This window comes from Haemaphysalis longicornis, unplaced genomic scaffold (genome assembly GCF_048455015.1).
Source record: "Haemaphysalis longicornis isolate Haplotype H1 unplaced genomic scaffold, Haemaphysalis longicornis Haplotype H1 scaffold_2, whole genome shotgun sequence".
Lineage (NCBI taxonomy): Eukaryota > Metazoa > Arthropoda > Arachnida > Ixodida > Ixodidae > Haemaphysalis > Haemaphysalis longicornis.
The window spans coordinates 24180292-24200075 of NW_027526295.1; positions in this window are offsets into that span (position 1 = coordinate 24180292).

Genomic DNA, 19784 nt, shown 5'->3' on the forward strand with positions numbered 1-19784 from the left:
GGGCGTGCTATTTCGGATTTTTCGTTCTTCTTCACTAGTTTACTGCACTGCTCACACTGCTTCATCCAGCTTTTCCCTCTTTTCAAAAAATATAATATGCTAAAAGCGGACCAAATATACTACTTTAAACTTTTACACTGGATCCAAAAATCTGGAATTTATAACAAACCACCGGATGACAGCTCTAGGGCGTACAATATAAGACGTCCTAAGCACAGGCTGCCTGCAACCCAAACAAATTACGGTAGGCAGACGTTACACTTCCAAACCCTTAGCATGTTGAACAGGAGTGATATATGTATATGACTGATTTTAATCGGTCTTTTCAAAGTTGCAAATGTGCATGCAGAAGATTTATGATTGAAAATGGTGTCGTGTATTCACCGGCATAGAACTGTGAAAATTAATTTTCTTGAAATGTGCCTTGTGTATTTAAACAAATTTGCACATTGTGTGGCATGTTTTGCAAATTTTAAATGTATGCATCGAGTTGTTTTATTTTATTTTAAATGCTATGTAACGTGTGCCTTTTGTTATGTACTTGGAATGTACTCTTTGTGTTTGTGCATGACATGAAATCGTTCCGAGTTTTGTTGTTTTTGTTTTGACTTTTTTAAGTATCGTTTGAGCTCTATTCAACCTTATGTTAAATGTTTGAAGGTTCTATTCTAAGCACAGTGTATCGTGAGTCTTTTGTTGCGTGAAAGAGAATACGTTTTCTGCATTACCTTCTACGCTGAACTGTAGGGGGGCAGAGGCTTTGTCAGGCATTCCGCCAATAGCTCTGCCCTCTCACGGATAGCACCCATGGAAACAATCGTGAATAAAAAAAAATTGCACGGAAAATCCGCACAGCGAAGGGAACAAGTACATCCTGACCATGGTCGACTACGCAACACGTTATCCCGACGCTGTTACCCTCCCGAGCATAGAGAGCAAGCAAGTAGCAGAGCCGCTCGTCCGTATGTTTTCGCGGGTTGGGGTGCCAAAGGAGATCCTGAGCGACAGGGGAAGTAACTTCACCTCCGACGTAATGAGGGAGGTAGGCCGTCTACTCTCGGTGCAGCAACTCCACACGATGCCGTATCATCCCATGGCAAACGGGTTGGTGGAGCGCTTCAACGGCACACTGAAGCAAATGCTGAAGCGGATGTGTCAGGAGAAACCGAAGGATTGGGATCGGTACCTTGCGCCACTGCTATTCGCGTATCGGGAGGTACCTCAGGAGAGCTTGGGTTTCTCTCCTTTCGAGATGTTGTACAGCAGGAACGTGCGAGGCCCCCTAACAGTGCTGAGTGAGCTGTGGACCAATTCAGGGATACCGAGTAACACAAGAACCATGTACGAATATGTTCTTGGCCTCCGCGACCATCTTGAGCACACGTGTCGGCTCGCACATGAGGAGTTGGAGAAGGCAGGTGAGCGGTATGGCCATTACTACAACCTGAAGAGCCGGAAGCGCTCCCTGAGGTCCGGCGAACAAGCCTTAATTCTCCTGCCCACCGACCACAACAAGCTGCTGCTGCAGTGGAAGGGGCCATTTCAGGTTGTCAGGCGAAGAGGTGACGTCGACTATGAGATAGACCTCGGTCATGGAACGAAGACATTCCATATCAACATGTTAAAAAGGTACCAACCCAGGGAGACGAACGCCAGTGTGGCGGGAGCAGGCACAGCAATTGCCTGGGAAGATGGTGACTCGAGCAACATAAAACTCCCATCACCGCGCCAATCCCAGTTTTTTCACGACGTCAAACTGGGTCCAGGCTTAACAGAGCAGCAGCAGCAAGAGATAAGGGACCTGCTACAAGAGTTCGATGGAATTTTCTCAGATTTACCGGGGAGGACAGACGTGGAGGAATGTAGGCTGGAGGTGAGGACTGAGCAGCCGGTCTATGTGCGGCAATACCCGCTCCCGTTTGCCGTGAAAGGTATAATTGATCACGAGGTCAACGAGATGCTCGCCCTCGGCATCGTGGAGCAGTCAACGTCGGCTCATAACTCTCCACTTCTCGCGGTGCGCAAATCGAACGGAACGCACCGTGTGTGCATTGATTTTTGAAGGCTCAACGATGCTCTTGTGGATGATGCCGAACCTATTCCCCGCTCGGACGAGCTGCTGGCGGCGGTTGGCCAGAAACAGATCTTCACCAAGCTCGACTTCGCGAAGGGATACTGGCAGGTCCCGCTGTCGGCAATGTCTAAGGCTATGACGGCCTTCTCCACGAATAAAGGACACTACTACCGATTCTGCTATATGTCGTTCGGCATCAAAACCGTGCCGGCAATCTTTACCAAGCTCATGCGCAAGGTACTTTCCAGCGTTCCTGACATCGCCTACTGCTACGACGTGCTCATTGCGAGTCAGACATGGGAGAACAACACTACGGGGCTTTGCGAGAGGTCTTCACGCGCATCTGAGGGGCGGGGCTCACTATAAAGCCAACTAAGTGCGAAGTAGGCAAGCAGGAGGTCTCGTTTCTGGGCCACCTGATAAGGTCAGGGGAAAAGGGAACGATAGCGACGACTGTCCAGAAGATCCAAGATGCCCCGCGGCCCAAGACCAAGAGGCAGGTCCAATTGTTCCTAGGGCTCACGGGCTACTATAGAGAGTTCATGCCGAACTACGCCCAGATTTCCACCCCCCTTTCTGACCTAACAAAGAAAGGGCAGCCTACAGTGGTTAAGTGGGGCCCCGAGCAGGAGACGGCTTTCGCTGCTCTTAAGGAGCGCCTGGCAAACGCTCCAATTCTCAAACTCCCAAACTTCGAGAGGGAGTTTGTGCTCTGGACAGATGCCTCTGATCGGGGATTGGGGGCCTCGGTTATGCAGGAGCACGACGGAAAGCTGCATCCCGTGGCGTACGCCAGTCGGAAGTTGCTCCCCCGGAAGACAGCCTATTCCACTATCGAAAAGGAGGCGTTGGCTCTGGTTTGGGGAATAGAAAAATTCCAATCATTCCTGTATGGCCGGAGATTCCTCATTCAAACCGATCATTAACCCCTGAGGTTTATCCAGGAGGCCAAGTCCACCAACAGCCGGGTCCTTCACTGGAGCATTAAACTCCGACAGTACAGCTTCAGGGTAGAGTACATCAAGGGAAGCGAGAACGTGGGAGCCGACTACCTGAGCCGTATGGACTGAGGGAGTAACCTGCCGAAGCGAGTGAAAAAAAAAAACACATATCGCGGTCGGATTGCTTCGGGGATACTTTGTTTTTTCATATGTGCTCATTTTGTACAGTCTTTTTGCAGAGTGTGTCGTGCAGCGCGCACCTCCGCACGTGGATGCAGTGTTGGTGTAGGAATGAAAGATTTTATTTTCGTTTTCCTTACGGGGATTGGTGCGTTGATTCTTCCTGTGTAGGACTAGGGTGGGAGTGCGTGAAAAACTCAAACAGTTGTGTGCGCGATGTGGTGGCGCGTGAACTTGCGCAGTGCAGTCGACTGAAAGTGCTCTGCAGGTGAGCGCATGCTTAGATCCGTAAGTGCGCGTTTCAACGATTCATCGGAGCTGTGCGACCAAGAGAGACACTGACTCGTTACGAACTTTTTTTGTTGCTTTTCCTTATTGCCTGTCTAGAGCAGTGTGTATGTGTGGTGGCCTATTGTTTGTGTAGGTTAGAATATTCTGGGAGAATATTCTTTAAGAGGGAGCAAGTGTCACAAACTGCAGGCCAGGCCCTCCATTTTCTATATTCGGGCGGCCGACATGACGGCCTCCCAGACGGAGTCGGCCATTTTGCGCCTGGCTGAGGAATCCGGGGTCCCCCCCTTCGCCTTTGTGCTCACGTTCTTTGTTTCGCCCTGCCAGCTTCGAGGACAATGCGAGCTGCTGCATTCCAGCGTGCAGGTGCGGAGGGCGACGTCAAGATCGCTAGCTCGGATGCGCGCGTACGATCGTGGCAAGTTGCCGAGGGCCCCGAGATAGGGGAACAGAGGAACAATGGGGAAGACTTCGGAGTGGGTCTACGGGACGGCCGGCGGAGGTTATTTAAGCGGACGCAAGCGGTCGCTTGGGGCAGTCGGCTGGAGATTCGTGAACGTGCTACGCGGGGAAGGGTCCGGGGGTGACGCACTTTAGCAAAAGTACATCGGTAGGCTCGCGACAGAACGGTCCCCACCTCGGCTCAGCGCTCGAGTTCGCCCGTCACCACGAGTCCCATGGCCGACCAGCTTCTGCACCCCGGAGCCCCGAAACACGTAAGCGGCTGCCCGGCGAGGCCAGCTCTACCCCGTCGTGACTTTCCGCCGTTAAACTTTGTGGGTTCTCCTTCCTCGTAGAGACTTTCTTTCGCCGCGCCGCGCCTTCGTAATTTGTTTGTTGCCTCGGATTGAGACAGCTGCCTCCTCCGGGTTTGTTTCTTCCGGCGTCGCTTGTAGCTTAACGGGTTGAGAGTTTTTCTTTGGGTTTGGGTCTTGCTTGTAGTAGTGTGTTTTGAGGGTAATGATGTTGGAGGGCATCTTGCTCGCCGTGTACAGTTTGCAGAGCCGCTACATTTCTTTTATAGCAAGTGCTGTATCGAGGCTTAAACAAGTGGTTGCCTCTAGAGTGTTATGCGGGTTGTGTACTTGTTAGTATTTTTTGGTAGTTGCGTTGTCGAGGTTTAAGGGGGGACACAGGTCTTTGGGACCAAAAATTGGCGAAAAAAATCGATTTTTTGAAGTGGCATTTTTGGAATCCTCAAGTCTTTCTGCCTACGTCTGCTAAGTTTCAAACCTCGGGAACTAGTATTTCACTCGCAATAACAATTCAAAACATTTGCGCGAGCCCAATGCGCGCAAAAGCGAACGCTAAAACGGTACTTTTGTCACGGCACACAGCCGTTTTCCCCCTGGAGCGACAGGCGCCATCACGGTGTCATTTGAAAGAGCGCTCTTCCCGCTTCAATCTCCCGCCACTGCTGTCCCACTTCGCCCACTCGGCGAAGAGAAAATAAGCATTGAAAAAAAGTAAAACTCGAGGCCTGATTGGACGTTGGGTGCACGTGATGCCACGGCGCGATTGGATTGGCCGAGTGCGGCGCGGGCCGTCTGCTTCGCGCGTGGGCGCATCGGTTGCCTGGATGTGCCGTCGCCATCTCTCTTGTGTGCGAACGGCAGCGAAAACGCAAAGCGATGCCTGGTTCGGCGAAAAAATATCATACGCAGAAGAAGTATGGCAAGAAAAGGAAGAAGTCCCAAGTGAACAACTTCAAGAAGCGTTCCACATCAGTGGAAACTGAAGAGATTGCACGTGACCCTGAGCGTAATGCTGGAGCCGACGGAGCCGCCGATGTGCTTGACAGCCTGATAGGCCTAGCAGCCCCGACGAGTCTGCCGGGACCGAGCCAGCGCGTTCGACTAGATACAGCAATGCTGCAGCCGTCTGAAGTGCGCGAGAAAAAAAGCGAAAGCTGAAAAGCGCCTACATGACCTTGCGTCAAAACCAGCAATGAAGAGAAAGATGCATTGCTTTGCTTCTGAAAGCCCCGACATTGCAACTGGCCCTGTTGACGATACGAACTTCATCATTGCGAGCCTGGACTCGTTGAACGGCTTGATGAATGGTGTAAAGTGTAAAACGTGCGGCGGGAACGTTAGCATCTCCACTAGTGAACGTGAACACGGCCTTGCAGTGAAATTATGCCTTGAATGCGCAAACTGCAGAGTCGTGTCGTCGTCGTGGAGTTCTCCGCGTGTTGAAGGGGAACAGAAGGTGAACCCCTTCGTAGTGAACGTACTGGCTGCACGCGCGATGCAGTCGAGCGGAAATCGTCAAACGGCGCTAAATGACGTCTTTGCCGAGATGAACACTTCTCATCATGGGCTGCATACGAAGACGTGACAGCACTACGTAAAAACAAAGCTGACCCCTGCTGCTACTGAAAATGTCTAGCGAGCAGCTGAAAATGTCCAGTGAGCGGTGAAAAGCGGCACACCAATGCTAGAAAGCAAACAGACTACATCCCTGGAGGCTACTAACTCTCAATCATTATAAATATGTACATACTAATTGCTGTTGTCAGTTAAATCTCATGTAGTTTGTTTTTTGCCATTTCCTCAAAACACAAATTTTGGACTCCATCCAGTTTTAAGGCCTCAATATCTCTTCATGTATGGCAGGTAGAGCTATAATTTTTTTTGCACCAGGAAGCTAAATATGTGTACTGTGCACTAATGAGAACAGATTTATGAAAATGAGCTTTGATATTTACTTATCTTGCATTTTATCCTCCACCACTAATGGCCACCATCTCAACACCGATTTTCAATGAGCTGTAAAACTGCTACTAAAGCCAAGTTGAGAAAAGTGCTCCCATTAGTTCATTGCTTATGCATTTGACTACCCAATCATGTGTTCAAAACATTTTTTTATGGACCACTTTCTTTTTTAATTTAGGCCTTAAAAAATGGCGGCTAATTAGTAATTATCCCTAAAACTAATTGACTTTTGCAAAAACTGATTGGATATTTGGAATCAGCACAAAAAACTGTACAAGAGTGCATAGTTCCACCAAAATTGGATAAGAAATAAAAAAATAGGTGTTAAAGACCCACTTTCCCCCTTAAACATGTGTTTGCCTCTAGAGTGTTTCGTGTGTCGCGTGCGGGTGTCTGAGTTATAAGTTCGAGGTCGGAGGTTAAGGCATAGGCCACAGTGGATCAAGGGTCGTCATAGTGGCCACCCCGTGTATTTGGGTTTCTTTTGTTGTGTTACTACGTAGTTAGCGCTGTGTGCTAGCCTCCCAGCGTGCGCGTGCCCTTAGTGTACGGCCAATTAGTGCCTGCGCGCACGAGGCCGATGGCAGTGTGAAGGTTTGTTTTTCTCTTCTTGTGTCGGGCGTTGCCCTGTAGTCTTTTCGTTTGTGCAGTAAACCTATATAGTTCAAAACGTAGTCGAGCATCTCCATTGATTTCATTCACACCAGCCTTCTCGGCACACGTGAAAACTCACGGGCCGGCCACCCTGCTAGAATACAAATAACTATTGCCTCGCGCCCTTCTTCTTTGGTTTTTGCTAACGGACGCAATTATCCGGGGGAGGGGTATGTGACACCCTCCGACGTTTGCCCGCTAAAGTGTTCCTGAAAGACTTGCCTGAACATGTTCCCTGATTATATGAATTTTAGGTGGTTTTTCATGTGTATATGTGTGATGTAACATTTTTGTTAGACAATTACATTTTACAGTCTTTATTATTTGTATCTGTCGTGTATATGTGTTTCATGTAACTTTTCCACTCCTGCTATGTCTCTTGTTGAGACAGCAGAATTTGTAAATAAATAAATAAATAAATAAATTGATCATATCTTGACGAACATAACAACGTACTACACAGCCGGGGTTATCGACTATGCATTTACAGATCACTACCCCATCTTTTTGCTACTGGGCTCTCAAGACCTTAACCGGAACCCAGAGAGCACTAAATCATCCTTTGACGCTTCGAAATTTGTCAAAATGATCAAAGCCATTGATTGGACTTTTGTTACAGAAGAAAAATGCGGAGAAAAAGCTTTTCATTTATTTTCTACTAAAATCGCCTCGTGCATTACCCAGTGCACGTCTGTTATCACAGTCACGCAATGGTACCGTTCTCCAAAGAAGCCATGGATCAGCAACGCGTTATTGCAATCAATTACAAAGAAAAATAAGCTTATTAAAAAAGTCAGAAGTCAAAACTGGAATAATGCCCTCAAACTGCGGTTCCGGAAGTATTCCAATCTACTATCCTCCCTACTAAAGCGTGCTAAGAGCCTCTACTATGAAAATGAAATATCTAAGAACGGTAATGACTGCAGAAAAAATTGGTAGTTAATTAAAAAGTTTCTCAATAGCGATGACAACCAACCTTCTTTGAAGAAAATAAAAAATGGTAGCACCTACACTGATGCTAATGATATAGCAAATATGTTCAGTGACCATTTTGGTGATCCTGCTCACTCGCAAACAGATGTGCCCTTGCTTCCTGTACCGTGTTGTGATCGGTCTTTTTATTTGTTCCCCACATCGGCAGATGAATTTTTTCAGCTCATTTCATCACTAAAAACAACTGGCCCAGGTTTAGATTCCATCGAACCTTCCAGAATAAAACTAGTATCGAAAGAACTATCCCCCATTCTAGCAGAAATTATCAACAAACTGTTCAAAGATGGTACATTTCCGAACTCGCTTAAGAAAGGAAAGAATAACCCCCGTTTTCAAAAAAGGCAATCGTGAATGTATTGACAATTATCGGTCCATATGCGTTCTACCATTTTTCAGTAAAATAGTCGGAAAACTCTCGTACTCAAGACTTATGTCTTACCTAACTAAATTTAACCTATTAACCTCACGTCAGTTTGGTTTTCGACCCGGTTATTCCACAGAGCTCGCATTTCTTTATCGTACTGATCAAATTAAAGAAGTTTTTATTTTTGATCCTGCTACACAAACTTAAAGCATTTCTGGCCCTCCTCTTAAACTCATTCGTTGTTATTTGATCGATCGATATCAAATAGTGCAAATTAACGGTCACCTTTCCTCCACAAAAATAGTTACCAGGGGTGTTCCTCAGGGTTTGATTCTGGGTCCTCTACTTTTCTTGTTATTTATTAATGATTTGCCTAGTGTGCTTCGAAACTCTAAATGTCTGTTATATGCGGATGATACAACTATACTTACGTCCAGCAGCAATCCGATCGCACTTCAGAATGCACTAAACACGGACCTTATCAGCATTCACCAGTGGTGCTTGAATAAGCAACTGCTAATGAATGCTACAAAAACAACATTTATGGCATTTTATTCCCCACAGAAAACCGTTACCTTCCCTCTTTCGGTTGTAATAAATCATCACACAATACCTGCTTCTGATAGCACTCGGTTTCTAGGCGTCATCTTGGATAAACATCTGAAGTTTCATGCTCATGTGCAGTATCTTCTTAAAAAGGTTTCTTTCGGCATTCATGTCATTCTGAAAGCACGGCCATACTTTCCACAACATGTTATCCTATCACTATACTATTCTTACATTCACAGCCATCTCTCATATTGCTTATCATCTTGGGGAAACATATACAACACACATCTAGATAATCTACGGCGCCTCCAAAACCGAGCCGTGCGGCTAATGACATTCAGTCGCTCCATCCCCTATACGTTGACTCAAGCATACTTTCATTTAATGAATTACTATTTACTTTAAAGTTAGCAGTCATCATGTTTCGCCTTATTCATCACGATGTGCGCATAGAAAGTTTCACCCCTGAATTTTTTACTAATAATAATAGAGCTCGGTTCTCTGCGCGTGAGAATTTCCATTTACCCAAAGCTCGCACAAACTATGGGAAAATGACGGCTAAACTTGCTGGTGTCTCCGTGTGGAACTCAATTCCTCCTGAAATTAAACAATCTTTCGCGACAAGCTCATTTTGCCGACGAACCAAAAAATACCTAATTACTGAACTAACAAGACCACTAGATATAGGTGTAATTAGGAAATTGAAATTGGTTCATATTTTTTTTTTACTTTCTGCTTGAATTACTTACTGCTTTGTTGAATTGTACGTTATATGTGTAATAACAGTGTCGCTGCTCCTGTGGTGTAATTGGAGATGTACACAACCTCTGAAGAAAACGTAGTTTTATATATGGTTTGGTCCTGCTCTTCTATATATTGCAGACTTGTTCTTTATCTTCGTTATTTTTTGAAATTTGAGTAAAGTGTTTTCGTTCCCTTTGTTCACGCTACACATTGTATTTAGAACTTCGTCATAACTCCCATTGTCTGCTGTATATTATGCATCATCTTATCCACAATGTGTTAGAGGTCCCACCGACAGTTCTTACTCTGACACCTCACGTACTCCGCTTATCTGTTCATTTATATGTATGCCTACCCTTCAATAAACTTCTAAAGAACTCGGCGTGCACTATGTCGGACGGGAGTGACGTGAGCAACTGCGAAATTAGTTCAAAAGAAGAATATGACAATGTCTTCATTTATGGCATAGAGCCGTATAAGTACGAGCCCGAGGCGGAAAACACCAGGCAGTGTCCCCGGGAAGGAATACATGTATCGCCCCGATTTTCTTAAGTACGCCAGATTCTCACTAGCAACAGGAGAGTGGAGCGGTATGCACTCGTCAGTTACTGGTAGCACATCCATGGAACAATTCCTAACACTAGTTGAAAACCAGTTACATGAAACAAGTTAACCAAAACAACTCCGAGCAGATTGAACAGAGCGAATCTAAGCATTTATTCAAGTGCGTCTACAAGGTTTGCCTTCTCCCTCTCTTGCTCACTTCAATTAGCTTCAATTCCCTTTTCAATGTTTGTGCCACTGGCCTCCCTCCTTGCCTTGTGCATGATTTGTTTGAAGAGGTAGCTTCTTTTGACCTTTCCCTGTACATTCGACATAATGTGACCGTTTCCAAGTGAACATCTGTTGACCATCTGAAGAACTGCATATGCAGCGTTCCATTCAAACGGGACTTGAGCGATCGGCCTTCTGAAGTCAACCTTCCTAAGAAAACACTTGAAGGCCATGCTGTTCATAACAATTCACTTTTTTCCAGTTTTCTTGTTTGGATTAGTTCAGAATGTTGCAGCAAATTTCATTGCTTTCTGAAATTGCTCAGCTGGGGACCGCCTCAGCCATAAAACCAGCAATGATTATGAGGCTTCAAGACCTCATCGAAGACTACGTGACGTGTAGGGCTGCTCTTTTTCCAGACACTGCCATGAAGCCGACGCACCACTATCTCTTACGTTACCTTTTTTTGATTTTGCAGTTTGGGCCCCTAATAAAAATGTGGACCATTTTTGTGGACCAAAGTGTACAACGAATTGCCAAAACTAAGAACTTGACACTCAAACTGCCTCAGCGTCATCAGCTTTTTCAGGCTTACAAAAACAGAACCAAACTCACACATACAAAAAACACAATCAAAAAACACAAAAAACAAAATCAGGAGTGATGGTTTGGAAAACCCATCTACTTTTATGAGCGAGTTAAGTTCAGATATCTGCAGTGCTATTTTCAATGTCCTTTCGGAAAATGATAACATTGCCACGGCTTGCCAGGCAACTATTCGTAGTTTACTCTACCAGAAAAGAATGCTTATTGTTCTGTGCTGCAAAAATGAGATGCTTGTTTTTCGAAAAATTATGTGTTCTTTTCAAGGGTGTAGAGCATTATTTTCTCATGAAGACTATGCACACATCCTGAGAGCCACCAATGCAGTGTTATACCATTTTGAGTGATGATGGCCCAAGCACATGCATGGAGCACAAGACCGTGCTCGACCATGTGCCCCCAATTGAGTATAAGCTCGTCTACTATAAGTACCCTGTGCTAGTGCTGAAGCATGCCATTTTAGATATGGTTTGATTTGGTTTCAGGAATTTGCAATGGACCTTCAAGGGCTCATTTCGGGCTTGCTGACTTGATTTCAAACAAGTCACAGCTGCTAATTGTTACAGCATGATAGCAATGCATAATACCCCGCAAACGTTGTGTTGTTGGTGCACATGTATTTTATACGCGGAACATATGCTCGTCTTGTTGCAGGGCACTTGCAGCCACCAATTCAGACAGGGGCACAAAGGAGAAGACAAAACAAAAACAGCCTTTCCTCTTACCAAAGGTCGCATCTCTGATAACTGCGTTAAAAGACTTTGATATCTAAATGTGTTACTTGAGTTCCCTGAGGAGCAATGAAGAGTTCTCAAACAGCAGTGCTTTTTCCCAATTGTTTTCCAACTTGGTTACTCTGCTATCACATGAACTTAATTTAAATGTTCTCTGCTTTTTTTGTGATTACAGTAAGGAGAAAAAGATATTATGTTCCTAGTCTCACAACGCTTCCTCTGTCATTTTTTATTGCTGTGTTACTTGCGTTACGCTGCTTTTTTTAGCTCCCAGAAAGCAGGAAAAAAGTCTGATCTTAGTTTAATTTGTGTTCTTTTTTTCTGGAAGCAGAAAAAAAAGTGTTCCTAGTCCCATTGGAGCTCTCACCGATTATGGCATAGCCTCCGTCACTGTGCTGTAGTACTACAAGATATGAACATCCTGTCACTTAATGTCATGGCAGGAAAGATGTCCTTAGATTAACGTCAATCATGTTTGCCAAAGTTTCATCCCTCATCAGTGTGCTTACTACAAGACTATGTTGTGTAAGTAGTTCGGGTTACCTGTGGTGTGGTTTTGGGCCTTTCTGAAAGTTGGAAAAAAATGCGATAGTCCTCTGTAACAGCACCACTGTCACTGAAAGTCTCCTTTTTATCAATGTAATACGCAATGTCATAGTGCTTTGAAACCCAGATACAGTGGAATCTCGATGATACGATTCTGGATGATACGAATTTCGGGATGATACGAATTTCTGAAAAGTCCCGGCAAAATTGCAGTGATTCCAATGGGCAAAATTTCGGATGATACGAACGGACCTGCGTAGCTCGGCGGATGATACGAATGACCCGGCGAGGAGCTGACTTCCGAGCGAGGCTCGGCCGGCTCGGGGAGCAAGTGACGGCGCCATACGGGGTGGTACGAGCTGCCCCTTCTGCCTCTCTTTCTCTCCTCTTTGTCGCTCTTTCTCCAGGAACGGGCGGGCTGTTGTAGTGCGAGCGCGCTTGGCCGGCTCGGTGTTGCGCCGAGTCTACCGCGGCACGGCCGGCGCGGCCAAGCCGCTGGGGAGAGAACGCCTTGATGGCCTTGGGCGGCTCGACGTCACCTGACGTCACTCAGTTGCTTGCGTCTCATTGGTCTTGCGTGGGTGTGGCCGAGGCCGTGCCTCCGGAATGCGGGACCTGCTCCTCGTCGTTGCCGCGTGTGCTCACGGACCGGTGGAGATTGTGTTGCGGAGACGTGTTCGAGGGTTTCTCTGCCAGCGGACTTCTCTCAACGAAATCAGCCAGGCTGTCAGCTATGTCGCGCAAAAGGAAAGCCCTTTCATTCAAGGAGAAGCTGGAGATTTTGAATAGAGTCGACAGGGAGCATAAAAGGAAGCGCAGCGACTTGGCAAAAGAGCTCGGCCTGCCGCTGTCGACGTTGTGCACCATTGTTGGGCAACGGGACGTCATTTTGAAAAACGTGCAGCTCTTCGGCGTGAAGTCAAGCAGGCCAAAACAGCCCAGTATGTCAAGCTCGAAGACATTCTCCTGACGTGGTTCAAGGAAATAACTGCAGCTGGAGTAAACATCGACGGGAAAGTGCTCCGGGAGAAAGCCGACGACGTCGCCCTTTTGCTTGGAATTGAGAACTTTCAGGCCTGCGGCGGGTGGGTTCACCGTTTCAAGCAGCGGCACGGCCTTGTGTACAAAACCGTGTGTGGCGAAGGGAAGAAGGTGGACGACTCGGTGGTGAGCGACTGGATGACCGACACTCTGCCGGCGCTTCTATCGGAGTACGAAGCACGAGACGTGTTTAACGCAGATGAGGCGGGACTTTTTTTTTAATTTGCAACCCAACAAAAGCTTGTGCTTCCGAGGCGAAGCTTGTCAAGGTGGACAAAACAGCAAGCAGAGAGTAACTGTGCTCTTCTGCTGTAACGCCGACAGGTCGGAGAAGCTGAAGCTAACAGTCATCAAGCGGTCGCAAAAGCCGAGATGCTTTAAAAATGCGGGTAGTTTGCCTTGCGTGTACAAGGCGAACAAAAAGGCGTGGATGACCGGCGAATTCTTCAGGGAATTTCTCACGCAGTTGGATCGCAAGATGGCGAGTAAAAATAGAAAGGTTTTGCTGTTCATTGACCAGTGCTCTGCTCACCCGAAAGAGGTAGTTCTGCCTCATGTGAAAGTGGTATTTTTACTGGCTAACACCACCAGCCGCCTGCAACCACTTGATGCTGGAATCATAAAAAACATAAAGCATCATTTCAAAGGCATGCTGGTGCGACGGTTGCTGGCGAAAATTAATCGCAAGGACGAAGACCTTCAGATCAGTCTGCTGGACGCTGTGCACTTCCTTGCCATGTCGTGGGACCGAGTTACTGCGGACACGATCGCAAACTGCTTCCGCAAGTGTGGCTTTTTCAGCCCCGCAATGACAGTGTCTCCAGAGCCAGAAGAGCCACCGGCTATTGAAGAGTGGGAGGAGCTCGGCGTGGAATGCTCGTCGCACGATTTCATCACCGTCGACGATGACCTCGTGACTTGCGGTACCTGGACAATCGAAGACATCGTCGACGAGATGCAGGAGGAGCTGGAGCAGCAGTCGGACAGTGACAGCGAGGACTGCGGTGGAAGTGAAGCACCACCATCGACGAGCGAAACACTGCATGCCCTTGACGTGTTGCGGCGTGCAGTGAGCTTTGGCGCCGTGAGTGAGGAGACGAGCGCCAAGTTTTACGCGCTCCAGAAAAGACTGCTCGGCGACATAGAAGTAAAAAAAAGGCAGAAAACCATCACGGATTTCTTCACGCAAAAGTAAGCAAAGAAATAAATGAACTTTTTTTTTTGTGCTCAATTTTTTGGTCTGTGTTGGTTCATACGAATTCCGGATGATACGAATATTTTTCGCGGTCCCGCGAGATTCATATCATCGAGATTCCACTGTACTTGTATTTGTAAATAGCTTTGTGTTACTTCAGTGGCGTGTTTTTGTGCATTTCTGACAGTTGGAAAAAATGTTATAGCACTGACAGCACTTGTCACTCAAAATCTCCTTTTTTGCAATTTGCCACAGTATGTATTACGAAATGTGATATTTTTTTCCATTTTCATAGATCATCTTATATGATATTTTTGTTGACACCGCGTTGATAGCCTTAAGTTTTGCAGCAAAATAAATAATCTCTTTGATGCTTTCACTCTGCTCTCTGGTGTGCCTGAGTGGTCACTGTTATGCTCAACGTACTGTAGACCAGTAGTTGTGTTGCCATTTTCAAGGAATGTCAGGCATTCAAAGGGATGTTTTTTTCTTCAAGGTATCATTATTCACATCAACGAAGCATAAAGTTGCGAAGTCGACTGCAGTACTTCCAAGATGTGAAAAAGGAGACGAAATTATATTTTATAAAGGACCGTAACTGAAATTGTGTCAGGATGCTGAATACTTTTGCTTTGACTTATTTGGACAGGTACTGGTGCTTCTCATACTCGTTAAATGAACAAAATAATTTTGCCGGCAACAATAAACAGTAAGTTTGCCAAGAAAAAACGAATGCACAACAATAAAACAGGTTTCCTGTGGAAGGAAACAACCGTAAATAACAGAAAAATTTTGTAAAAAAGCAGAAAGCCAAGAACAGAAAACAGAAATTTAAGTAAAATTATCTGTACAGGAAAACAAATAGCGTGAAAGACTACGGAACAATTTTGTAAAAAAGTAGAAAACTGTAAACCGAAAACAGAGTTGGCAAAAATTTTCTGCAGTTAAAAACGGAAAACGCCTATGAAATAACAGAAACATAAAAGACAGAAAACATAACTTTACAGACAATTTCTGGCAGGACAGCTGCCAGAAAATTTGTGCTTTCAAGGGTCAATTTTTTTACTGTAAGCAAGGCAAACCCCCAAGTTCACAGGGGAAAATGAGTAATTACTTCACAACAAAGGCAAACCAAATCAACAAGTGACAGGAAAGCAAGACCCTGCAGCTGGAAAAAACGGTCGAGTAAGTTGAAGTTCACCTCCAGTAAAGTATAACGTTTCAATGATTATTATTCTGTTTTCTTTTTGTTTGCAATGTGACACAAAAATATTTTACTCACACTTGTTCACTTTAGATTAATTGTGGCGCAGCGGCCGCCGCCAGCAAACAAAACCATGCAAATGTGACACAAATAAATCCAAAGTGAAAGCGAAGAAGGCACGCAGTGCCTGCGGCCTTACCGCTAAAAAAAGCCAACTTCCATGCAACTTCCATAGCCTAGATGAAGCCAAAACAATAACTGCGTTGAATCCGAAAACACGATTTTTCATCGAAGTTTTCAGGCACAGGGCATCATGGCGGTCGTATCTCACGGCGCAGGACGTCGCTGATAGGCGAGTTTGGCGCAGGATGGTGCAGGTAAACATGTTTGGTGCTCAATGGCGCAGCTGTTACACCCCTGAAATTGGAAGGCCACACTTTCCTCTGTAGTTGACGGATATGGGCCTCGAAGTACATAAAATGCCGACGAAACAGTCCTCTTCTTTCGGGTGATGAAATTGAAGACACTAAGCATGAACGGTGAAGCGTGCCATGGAGGCAGATGTAGCAGAGACAGGTTGACCGTGCTTCTTTGTTGCAATATGGACGGTTCGGACAAGATGAAGCCATGGGTGATTGGCAAGTTCCGCAAACCATGATGCGTCAAGAACGTTCGCCTGTTGCCATGCCACTACAAGAGTAACAGCTGTGCATGGATGATATGCTTGTTTTTTGAAGCATTGCTTCGATATTTTGGCAAGATAGACTCCCAGTGCAGCGTTGTTTTTCTGGACAACTGTGCTGCCCAGCTGAAAGCGCTGCCATTGTTTTTACCCACCAAAGACGTCTGGCCATTTGCAAGAGTTGGACGCTGGCATAAAGAACTTGAAACACTGTTGCTGGAAGAGTATCGTGAAGTGCTGTCTCGCACACACTGATCACGGACAGCAGCCTGCAAGCATCTCGGTGCTTGACGCTATGCACTACGTCGCTGCAGCGTGGGATGAAGCGAGCACACCAGCCACACAGCACTGCTTTGCTAAGTGTGGCTTCCGCATGGACGGGGGTATGATGGAAATGGCCAGAGTGCAAGCTGGAGGGTAGGCAGCCACCACTTGTGACAAAGAACTCAGTGAAGCGATGAATGCCCTGGGTGCCCTAAGAGCCTTATATGATGATGACATTGCTGTGGACGCCGCCGTCGTGACGTCAGAGTGCAAGAGCATTTCCAAAGTCGTTGCGAACTCAATCGCTAGTGGCAACGCCCATAACAGCAATCATGATGATGAGCACGAACCACAAGACAGGTTCAGGGCAAATTCCAGATCCAAGCTTTGGAGAAGTGGTCGCGGCTTTGGACCTACTGTGCAGGTACGTTGCAATTCAAGGCAACGCTGAAAGTAATGCGGCCTTCCAGATGATGCAACGACGCATGGCGCTCCCCAGCGAGCAAAAAAAATGGTAAACCTCCATCCTCAATTTTCTGAGGGTTTGAAAGGCAACAGTGTACAAATAAAGTTTTTTAACTCAAAACTAGCATGTTTTCATTTTTTTTGTAGTATTCCTCACGGCTACGTTTTCATGGCTGTTGTCTCTCCGCAGTCCGGTGCAAAACATATGAACAGAGTTCCACTGCAATATGCCTCTCCTGGAAAACTGCTTGGCCCAACATACTGTCACTGTGCTCCAAAATATTGAGCCGTGCTTCTTGCCATAAAACAAAAATATAATAGAGTCGAACCCACCAATCATAAATCCGCCCGCAAAAACCAAGAAATTCACTTTTGCAGGAATTTCATTGCCACGAGAATGGAACATAAACGACAGAAAAACAACCTGCAAACAGAAAAATTATTTCTGAAAGTTGGTTATTGGCAGTGTGCGCGACCATGGGCGGTGCGTGACGTTGGCTTAGGGATTCTCACATTTGTCATTTGCTTCACTCGATCTTGCTCTCCCTGCCGTTTCTTTGCATTTCGTTGGCTTTTGATGCTTGCCCGCACTAAATTTTGCATGTGCATAATTTTTTATCATAATAAAATACTTAAAGTCGTATACGCTAGCTCAAAAAGGCATGATTTAAAGGTGTGAAGAACGCCGTAAGATTATTTGCAGCAAGTGAGCCTCTGTACTACAGGCAATGAGAAGGCTACGATAACAGTAATGCTAGCCGGCAGTGCTGATGGGCAAAAGTTGCCCCCCTTTACTATCTTGAACCGGGGGACTGTGCCCAAGAACGAGGTGTCCCGCAGATCGTCCACATTCGTTGCCAGAAGGGGTGGATGACGGAAGAGCTTTTCTCGACTATTTAAGTCGGTGTGGTCCCGAAGACCAGGGGCACTGTTCGCCTGGAGGTGAACGCTGGTCCCCGATGCCTGTTGCAGGCACCTCAGGGAAGGCGTGAGTAAGAAGCTGGTGGATAAACGGACCAAGCTGCTTGTCATCCCAGGGGGCATGACAAGCCATCTACAAGCACTTGATGTTTTCTTAACATGCCCTTAAAGGTACATGTCAGATGGCTGTACAATGAATGATAGGGGTCTGACACTGTGGTCCTGATGCCATCGGGACGGTTAAAGCGGGCATCCTTGTCTATGCTCGCCCAGTGGGTGGTCGATTTTGGGAAGTGATGCCCGAAGCCATGGTTGTGGCATGGTTCCGCAAGTGCTGCATTTCTAATGGTCTTGACGGCATCAAAGATGCTGACCTCTTTGAGTGTGCAAGTGAAAAGGAAGATTTGAATACAGTTTTTGGATTCGGATAAGATGAGTTTCTTTAGTTTTTCTATTGTCCCGCTCCAAATATCTTTACGCACAGATAGTTCATGAATACCGTGTGTCTGCTTTGCTGAAAGGTAAGAAATTTAATTGCCTGACTTCCTTCCTTTCTATAGGCTTACATTAGTAGGAATATACTTTTTCCCTTGATTGGCTCTCCGAACTCCCCCACCTTGTAATTCTGACCACGTATAATCAAATACAGTAGAATCTCGATGATACGATTCTGGGTGACACGAATTTCGGGATGATACGAATTTCTGAGAAGTCCCGGCAAAATTGCATTTTTTGCAATGGGAAAAATTTCGGCTGTTACGAACGGACCTGCGCGGCCCGGCGGATGACACGAACGAGCCGGCGAAGCGCCCGACTGCCGAACAAGCAAGTGACGGCTCTCTCTCCCCATTTGTCACTCTTATTTCTCCAGAAACGGCCGGGCTGTTGTTTTCTGCTCGCGAAAACGCGCCCCACACGCCCCATGCGCGCCGCGAAACCTCTCGCACGCTGCGCGCGCCGCGGCCGGCGGCGGCAACATGGCGGCGGCTTCGGCTGCGAAGTGGCACGGCCGCTTGAGCGACTGCTTCTAGCCGCTCTTTAAAATGCTGCTCAAGGCAGACACGAAGTTTCTTGTGCAGTAAAGGAGCTGATAACGTTGGCGAAAACGGTACTATAAAACACCATTGGCGCCGCTAGTGAAAGCGCCCATAAAATATCTGCCGGAGTGCTAAGCCTAAACATCTCGGGCGGAGCCAGCGGGCTCTCTCGAGCGTTTCGCAAGTCGTCAGCGTCTTTTTCTGACCGAGGTAGGAGATACCGCGGGCGCGAAATTGTCAATGCGGCCTTGAAAATACAGCGCGCGCAAAGCCAAGGCGTGCGAATCGCGTTCAAAAACGCACCATGCGGTTCACGCTTGCCTGTTGCGGCGTGTAGCGAGCTTGGACACCGGGAGTGAGGAGACAAGCGCGAAGCTAGGCGAAGCGTTACGCGCTCCAGAAAGGACTGCTTTGTGAGGTGGGGGTTTAAAAAAAGCAGAAAAAATCATGTATTTGTTTACGCGAAAGAAAGAAAAGAAATAAACGAAAACTTTTTTCAGCGCTCAATTTTTTGGTCTATGTTGGTTCACACGAATTTCGGATGATACGAATATTTTTCGCGGTCCCGCGAGATTCGTATCATCGAGATTCTACTGTATTTATAGCAGGCATCTCACATTTCTTCATGGAAATGCCTTATTTGCCTTACAGTGTAGTTTCTCATTTACAATTTTGTGCAACATTGAGCACAGGTACATGAATGTATGTGTGCAAGGCATTGGCGGGAAGCGCAAACTGACACAGGGACAAGAAAACAAAAAGATAGACGAGACGCAGCGCTTTGTCTCACCTATGTTTTTGTTTTCTTCTC